Here is a 9,247-nt window from a genome sequence, read left to right on the forward strand (position 1 = left end):
TAGGTATTCTTCCGGTACCTGATTATGGCCTAATTCTGCCTCGTCTAGGTATCTCAGCTTGTCCCAAGAGCCTGGTGAGTTCACCTTAGGGATGGTTCTCCTTGTTGGAGGTGGTGTAGTGTTCTCTTCAGTGTGCTGGGCTTCCTTGATTGGAGGTAGGTTAATCTCATCCATTGTCTGAAAGTAACGTGGCCGACAGGCCGCTGGGTTTTGTTCTTGTATAGGGTTCGAATTATAGGAAGTCTGGTCCTTATTGTGGGCATCCACATTAATTTCCTTATTTATATCTCTCCCAGCCAGCTTAACTCTTAACAAATCGAGTCTTTCTAATATTTCAGTTTGTATTGGAGATGGAAAATGGCAAAATTGCCTAATTAAGGTATTTTCTTCCACGGAAAAAAGGTCCTCATCTTCATTCTCTTGAAATTGCAGGTCTTGCAGGTGAGCATCTTTCCTTTTTGGTTTTTGAGGCTCTTGTTTCTGGAGACCAGGCCAGGTTCTGGGAGGTTGTTTCTCCTTACTAGGGTTTGCATGCTTAGCTTCCAGAAGGGGATTCGGTGGAGCCTTGTTTTCAAAAAATCTGAGAATTTTTATCTGGGCCTTTAAGAATGTATATCTTGATCTGTAGATAAACTTGGCCAGGTTCTGGTCTCTAAATGTGATCATTGCTCTCATTGAACAACCATCGTGATGCAAATACTCTACAGAAGTAATGTCATATGGCTTTACTGCTCCTGGCAATATATCATTCAGAATGTTCAAGGAGCTCATTCTTCGATCTTTCCCTGAGAGGAAGCCCTTTGATTTTGGGAAGTTTGTAAATACCAATTTTTGGGGATTTAAAATCAAGTTCCAACATCTTGCGTGAGTAAAGGCTTGCCCATCTTGTATAATGTTGTCATCGCGATTGGGCATTGCATCGACCCCATTTCCCGGTTTGCTAAGCGGTTTGCTGCCTTCATTGTTAGGCACCACTTCTCCCCCAGATTCTAGCTCACTGAGTGAACTGTTACCAGAGCTCTGGGACGTTGCTTCCATCCTCCCATTTAGTTCTGAACTATGGTTCGGAGATGCCACCTTAGCCATTAGCTGTGGCAATGACTTCTTTTTCCCCTTCCTGCCTTTCTCTTTTTTATCTCGTGCAGCAGATTTATTTGAGTCCGATGGGAGTAGATTAAATAATTTCTGCCATTGTTTATGTCGGCTTATCTTTATTTTCCTTGTTGTTTTAATGTTCTTAGTTTTCTTTTCCCTGGCTTTTGGTCTATTTTTTGGCAATTTCTTGGTTGTTACTGCTTGTCTCATCTTCACAGGTTCATCTGGGTTATGCACAAGTTCATCTGGTTTATGCACTTGGGGTGCATCAGTTGTTGTTGACTCTTTTGGTCGGGGAATGAAATTTTCCACAAGGGTCAGCAATAACCCATTTGTTATTGTCAAGTAATTTTTTATGTTGGAAAGGTCTGTATTTATATCTTGGAGGTGGGCCTGAAAATGGCCATCACTCGGTTCAGTTTGAGTATATTTAGAAGTGGGCGCCTGGTCTTGGTGGCATGTTGTTAATTCTGCCAGGGGCCGCTGATTATAGGTGACAGAAATATTTTCCTCAAGTTTCTCCGCTAGGACTAGCTCTTGCGCCAAGCTTCTTGGGGAATTTGTATTTCCAGAGTTTTGTTGAAGCTCTTTGAAGTAATGTGACCGTTCAAGATAAGTAAGGGGGAGAGGAGTGACTTCGTCAATAATTAGTTCAATTTGTTCGCTCATGCATTCCTCCCTCTTAGGGAAATAATTTATAATTTTACTTTGTCTCTTTCCGGGTCCCGGGGGGCTAAGTGGCGTATCTGGCAAGATACCCAACTCCTTACATATCTTCCTGGTGAGGACCATGTTGGGTAGTTGTCTTCCAATTAGAAAGCCAGTTGTCCCCAAGTGTTTCTACCTAGTTTGCAGGACCGATGGATGAATGTGGGTGTATCTGCAGCTTTCTCCTGCTTAGCTCATCAGCAAGCACTGATTCTCAATATGTTTCTTTGGTGGAGCTGGAAAAGGGAGGAAGGGAGGAAGGTTTGAGAGCTCTTCCGTCAGCTCCCAGTGTCCTTTTGCTGATAAAAGCTGATAGAAGCTGGGGGTTAATTGATATGAGGTGAAGGATGGTAATTATTTTCCAAGCCGAGCCTCTTTATCAGCCTGCTTTGCTGAAGACGGTCTTACTCACACAGGCGGGACTCGAAGGGGACTTGCTTCAACCCTTTTTCGGTGTTTCCGATCACCCACCTTGAGTTTTTTCCTTTCCAGTAACGGGGGATCCCTTCACGGCAGGGGAGTCAGGCCAGACCTCTTCCCTTCCCCACTCACTCGTTTCAGGGGATTACTCAGCTCCACAGCACCAAATGCACAGCGGGGGGTGCGGCAAGGCAGCAAGGCTGAAGCTCGAATCAGGTGGTAAAACAATAAAGTAATAAAAGCCCAGAGGGGTTTAAAAAACTACTTAAAACTGCTTGAAGCTTAATCTAAAACAATAAAACAATAAAAAGCCCAGAGGGGGTTAAAAAAAAACTACTTAAAACTACTTAAAACTTAATCTAAAAGCGGACAAAGTTAACTAGGCTACTGCCTTCGTCGCCATCTTGGACCACTTACGGTAATCTTTTTATGGACTTCTATCTCAATATTTTGCTCCAATTCCTTTTTTTCTTCTTCCTTCAAATTTTTAACTAATAGTTTTGTTTTGTTCCTGTTTAATTTAAATCCTGCCACCTCCCCAAATTTCTGAATCTGTTCTATAACTTTAGGAAGTGAATTTTTTGGGCCTTTCACAGTTATCACAAAATCATCAGCATATGCTTTTAATTTAAACTCACTTTTCCCAGTTTTTACCCCAGTTATCTCTTTGTCTGCTCTTATATTTCTGGCAAATACTTCCAGTACCAGGATGAACAACAATGGTGATAATGGACATCTTTGTCTTGTTCCTTTTTGCATCTTACATTCATCCATTATCACCTGGTTTATGATTAATTTTGCTTTTTGCTCTGAATAAATTGCTGATATTCCTTTTAAAAATTTGGGACCACATTTTATTTTTTTAAGTAGCCTTGTCATGAATTTCCAAGAGAGGTTGTCAAAAGCTTTTTCAGCATCTATAAACATCATTGCTGCTTTCTTTTCATTTTTGACCTCCAGTTATTCTATCACATTTAGAATATTCCTTATATTCTCCTTCATTTGTCTGCCTGGGAGAAACCCTGCCTGATCTTGATGTATATACTCATTTAGTATTCTTTTCAGTCTGTTTGCTAATATGTTTGCAAACAGTTTGTAACCATTGTTTAACAAGGAGATGGGCCTATAATTTTTTTAAAAAATATATATTTATTCAGGTTTTACAAAAAGAAAACATAGGTTTACAGAATTGAGAAAATTATAACAAAGATTAACAAACTAAAAAACTAAATTATAACAAAGATTAACAAACTAAAAAACACACATAGAAAAAAAGAATAAAAAAGATACAAAATACAAAAGACACGTAGCTAAAAAGAAGAAATTTAAAAAAGAAAATATATCCATTTTTCAATATCTTTGGGCTCATTTACTTGTTTCCTTGACCTCCTCACACCTCCCCTTTTTGTATTCCCATTTACAAAAACATTTCAGCAAATCCTTACCCTCTTCCATTTATCTTAACTCTATATCTTAGACTATTATAACTGTATATTTTCATCCGTTATCCATCCGTATTTGCATATTCTTATTAATCTTATAACCAATACCACTTATTTTCAATCCAACATCATTTTAACATTCATTAATTTTACAGTATTTCTGCAAGTAGTCTTTAAATTTCTTCCAATCTTCTTCCACCGACTCTTCTCCCTGGTCTCGGATTCTGCCAGTCATTTCTGCCAATTCCATATAGTCTATCTCCTTCATCTGCCACTCTTCCAGTGTGGGTAAATCTTGTGTCTTCCAATACTTTGCAATCAGTATTCTTGCTGCTGTTGTTGCATACATAAAAAAAGTTCTATCCTTCTTTGACACCAATTGGCCGACTATGCCCAAGAGGAAGGCCTCTGGTTTCTTCCGGAAGGTATATTTAAATACCTTTTTCATTTCATTATAGATCATCTCCCAGAAAGCCTTAATCTTTGGGCACGTCCACCAAAGGTGAAAGAATGTACCTTCAATTTCTTTACATTTCCAACATTTATTATCGGGCAAATGGTAGATTTTTGCAAGCTTGACTGGTGTCATGTACCACCTATAAATCATTTTCATAATATTCTCTCTTAAGGCATTACATGCCGTAAATTTCATACCTGTGGTCCACAACTGTTCCCAGTCAGCAAACATAATGTTATGTCCAACATCTTGTGCCCATTTAATCATAGCAGATTTCACCGTTTCATCCTGAGTGTTCCATTTTAACAGCAAGTTATACATTCTTGAAAGTATCTTAGTTTTGGGATCTAACAGTTCTGTTTCCAATTTTGATTTTTCCACCTGGAAGCCAATTTTTTTGTCCAAATTATAAGCCTCTCTTATTTGATAATAATGAAGCCAGTCTCGCACTTTGTCTTTTAATTTCTCAAAGCTCTGCAGTTTCAATTTGTCTCCTTCTTGCTCCAAAATTTCCCAATATTTCGGCCACTTGGCCTCCATATTGAGCTTTTTCTGAGCCTTTGCTTCCATCGGTGACAACCACCTTGGGGTTTTGTTCTCAAATAAGTCTTTATACCTTGTCCAGACATTAAACAATGCTTTCCTGACAATATGGTTTTTAAATGCTTTGTGTGCTTTAACCTTGTCATACCACAAATATGCATGCCACCCAAAAACATTATTAAAACCTTCTAAATCCAAAATTTGCAGCGGATCCGAGTCTTGTTTTGGAATTACTGTAATATAGGCCTCTTTCCATGTTTCTGGGATTTCACCTGTATTCAGTATCTCATTCATGACATCTTTCAATGGGTTCACTAATTGCTCACTTAGTTTTTAATAATATTTTACCCTAAGTCCACCCGGGCCTGGTGACTTGCCATTTTTTGACCATTTTATTACCTCTAGCAGTTCTTACACTGTTATTTGGGTGTTTAAACTCTTCATTTGTTCTTCTTTTATTTGTGGTACATTACTACTTCTGATATACTCTTCTATCTTGAACATTTTTTCCTTCCCTTTCCTATACAAATCTGAAAAGTATTTTACAATTCCTACTCTTATTTCCTTCAACTTATCTGTGATCTTTCCATTTAAATTGATTTTATTTATGGAGTTCCTTTGTTCACTTTTTTTAAACTGCCAAGCTAGCAGTTTTCCTGGTTTGTTTGCATGCTTCAAATATTTTTGTTTCATTCTTTTTATTTTCCAGCTAATTTCCTCATTGACTATAATTGAATATTGAATTTGTAAAGTTTTAATTGCCTGTTTCACTGCCTCCTTATTTGCTTTACAATGTGAAATATACTCAGAGTCGCAAAGTGATTTCATGCTCTTTATTCAGCTCATAGTGGTGAGGAGGGATGAATGAAAGTCCCCTCAAAGTATCTGCTTTATATACATTATTTACACAATGGGCTGCACATGATTGGCTAATTCCGGAATTCTACTGTAAGCCAATCAGGTTGTGGATTCACTTCTATCTGGAGCATGATTGGGTAGTTCCTGCCAACCAATCATACTGCTGCATTGTTCTAGGACCAATCAGACTGCTGCATTCTGAATCCTATTGTTCTAGGACCAATCAGACTGCTGCCTTTTGGATCCTATTGTTCTAGGACCAATCAGACTGCTGCAGTTTGGATCCTATTCAACTCAGTACATAACACCCCTCCCCTCTAAGTTCCAGTCCTCCCCGGGAGGTCGCATTCATAGTCCTCGAGGTACGCCGGCGGCCTACGTGTGCGTTGCGGCCTGGGGTGTTCCCTGGTCCGGGGTTCAGGTTCTGGCTCGTGTTCCAAGGATGCTGGCTGTGATGGGGCTGTTTGGTCTGGCGCAACCGGCTCGCTCAGTCGTGGTTCTGGTTCCGATGTCCTTTCTGCCTCGCAGGTCCTCTCTGTATTTACTGATTCTGCTCTCCTGCTGGCCCCTCGTGCTCTATGGGCCTCACTGCCCCTCTGTTCCCTTGGGACTCCTCTGCCCTTTCCTCCTCCTGGTTTTCTCCCAGGAATCGTCGCCGTATCTGGTCGCAGTGGCGGCGCCAGCATTGCCCCCCATCCGTTAGCACCTCATACGACACGGGGCCAGTGACCCTGGTGACTGTGGCGGGTACCCATGCTGTGCCTGCCCCAAAATTCTTTGCGTACACTGGGTCCTGAGCCTCGAAGGTCCGGGGGTTCTTGCCTTCCCCCACCACTACCTCATCCTGAGCTCTATCGGGGTGAAGGCGGTCCAATCTGATTGCAAGGTGCCGACCCATTAGTAGTTCAGCGGGGCTCCGGCCAGTCGTTGAGCTGGGGGTGCTGTGCTGTGCTAGAAGGAATGTGGCAAGGCGGTACTCCCAATCCCCTTGCGTCATGCGGCAAAGGGTGTCCTTGGTGGTCCGCACCATGCGTTCTGCTTGGCCATTGGTGGCAGGGTGGAATGGCGCCGAACGGATGTGGCGGATGGCGTTCTGCGCTGTGAAGGTTTGGAATTCTCTTGACGTAAATGCAGTCCTGTTGTCTGAGACGAGAGTGTTAGGGAGCCTGTGGGTTGCAAACAGCCTGCGTAGTACCCGGATGGCTGCGGATGTAGAAGTGGACGGTACCAGTGCGACTTCCAGCCATTTGGTGTAGGAGTCCACCACTATGAAGAATGTTTTCCCCTGAAAGGGGCCAGCGAAGTCCACATGCAGGCGTGACCATGGTGCTCGGGCGGACTCCCGGGACTGGACTGGGGCCCTTGGGGGATCGGGGCGGGATTCTTGGCAGGCCTGGCAGTGTTTGACCCAGGCCTCTATCTCTCCGTCGATCCCCGGCCACCACACATAACTCCTGGCAAGGGCCTTCATTCTTACTACCCCTGGGTGTGTCTCGTGTAGGGCTGTGAGGACCCTTTTGCGGAGGGGCTGGGGAACAACGACCCTGCTTCCCCATAACAGGCACCCCTTGTGGGCCGACAGTTCATGTTTGCGGGTTGTGTAGCCGGTGAATTCTGGCCCGGGGCTGCTGCTGGGCCATCCCCTCCACACCCAGTCCAGGACCTGGGAGATGACCCTATCTTTCTTGGAATGGTGTGCAACTTCTTGTGCCTGAATGGGGCGGTCGGGAAGCAGTTCCAGGCTCATAACCTCTTGTGCAGGTGCTGGGTCAGGGCCTGTTTCCGGTAGTGGTAGCCTGCTGAGGGCGTCCGCATGGCCCATCGCCTTCCCCGGACGGTGAATCAGTGCATACTGGTAGCTGGCAAGGAAAATTGACCACCTGAGGACGCGAGGAGACAGCACTTGGGGGGTCTGCTCTCCAGGGGCAAACAAGCCAAACAACGGCTTGTGGTCAGTCACCACGGTGAAGGGCCGCCCGTACAAGAAATCATGGAATTTTTTTACTCCCTTCACGATTGCCAGACCCTCCTTGTCGATTTGCGAGTAGTTCCGCTCGGTTGCGTTGAGTGTCTGGGAAAAGTATGCCACTGGTACCTCTCTTCCATCCGGGAGTTGGTGTCCCAGGACAGCGCCAATTCCATAGGGTGAGGCGTCGCATGCTAGCACCACCGGCAGCCTCTCGTCGAAGTGTGCCAAGACCAAGTTTGAGACAAGCAAGTCCTTGACTGCCTGGAATGCGGCCTCCTGGCGCTGGCCCCACACCCAAGGGGCCCGCTTGTCCAGGAGTCTGTGTAGGGGCTCCGCTACCACCGCCTTGTGGGGAAGGAAGGAATGGTAAAAGTTCAATAGTCCCAAGAAGGCCTGAAGTTCAGTCTTGTTCTTGGGCGCTGGGGCATCACAAATGGCCCGTACCTTGTCCTCAGTCGGGTGGACCCCTTCTGCGTCCACCATAAATCCCAGAAAGTCCACCTGAGGCACTCCTAGTAGACATTTTTCCCGCTTCACCTTGAGACCTGCCGTCTGGAAACGGTGCAGAACGGTGCGGAGGCGGTCCTCAAACTCCTCTGGTGTGGGCCCGGCAATCAACACATCATCAAAGAAGGGGGTGACGCCAGGAATCCCTTTAAGGAGCGAGTCCATTAAATTCTGGAATATGCCTGGTGCCACGCTGACACCGAATTGCAGCCGCTTTACCCTGAACGCTCCTCTGTGCGTCACAATCGTCTGTGCCTCTGCTGTGGCCTCATCTACTGGCAGCTGTTGATATGCTTGGGCCAAGTCCAGCTTGCCAAAAATTTTCGACCCAGCCAGGGTGGCAAGAACATGGCTGACCACTGGCACTGGGTATGCATGGGCCGTGAGGGCCTTGTTTATGGTACATTTGTAGTCTGCGCAGATGCGGACCGAACCATTAGGCTTGACGGGTGTGACGATTGGGGTTTCCCAGGGGGCATTAGGCACTGGCTCCAGCACTCCTTGCTCCACGAGCCGGTCCAATTCCTCGTCTATACGGGGTTTCAGGGCGAATGGGACCCGGCGGGCCTTGAGCCTGACCGGTCGTACTGCGGGGTCAAGCTGTAGAGCAATGGGGGGGGCCTGTATACTGTCCCAATTTCCCATCGAAAACCCCTGGAAATTCCTTGCATATGGCGTCCACGTCCACTTGTAAGCTAGTGTGGTTCACCCCAGTGACGGCTAGCCCCAGTGGTCCAAACCATCCCAATCCCAGTAAGCTAATGTAGGGGCCCTTGACCACCAGCAAGTCCAGTTGCCGCGTCCGCCCTCGGTATTGCACCCTGAAGGTCCCCACCCCCATTGTGGGGACCTTACGTTTCTGGAAGTCCCAGAGGGTGAATGGGGCCGGCCTGAGTTTGGGACCCCCAGTAGGACACAGTTTCCTTAAGGTCCTTGCCGAGATTATGGATAGAGTTGAACCCGTGTCAAGCTCCATGCGGCATGGGGCCCCCTCTATCTGTACGTCAACATAAATTTTCTCTACGTTGGGGTGGGGCAACTGGTATACCTGGAAGTCCGTGGACTCTGTCGAGTTGCCTTGGTGCGTTGGGCCCCGGAACCTGGGGCTCTTGGATTGGTCATCTGATGCCTGGCGTCGGGTGGGCTGAGCCCGACACACCCAGGTGATGTGTCCCGATTTTCTGCACTGCCTGCACTCTGCGTTGCGGAAACGGCAGGTCCTCCTCTCGTGACTTTCTCCACAGCTTG

At 45.8% G+C, this 9,247-nt stretch overlaps 1 pseudogene; it reads right to left on the reverse strand.

Annotated features, from left to right (window-relative positions):
• Window positions 1-2,017: 2,017 nt before the first annotated feature.
• On the reverse strand, window positions 2,018-8,990 carry LOC128405983 (uncharacterized protein K02A2.6-like; annotated as a pseudogene).
• Between the last annotated feature and the right edge of the window lie 257 nt (window positions 8,991-9,247).

The sequence above is a fragment of the Podarcis raffonei genome, chromosome W, assembly GCF_027172205.1.
Source record: "Podarcis raffonei isolate rPodRaf1 chromosome W, rPodRaf1.pri, whole genome shotgun sequence".
In the NCBI taxonomy this organism is placed as follows: domain Eukaryota; kingdom Metazoa; phylum Chordata; class Lepidosauria; order Squamata; family Lacertidae; genus Podarcis; species Podarcis raffonei.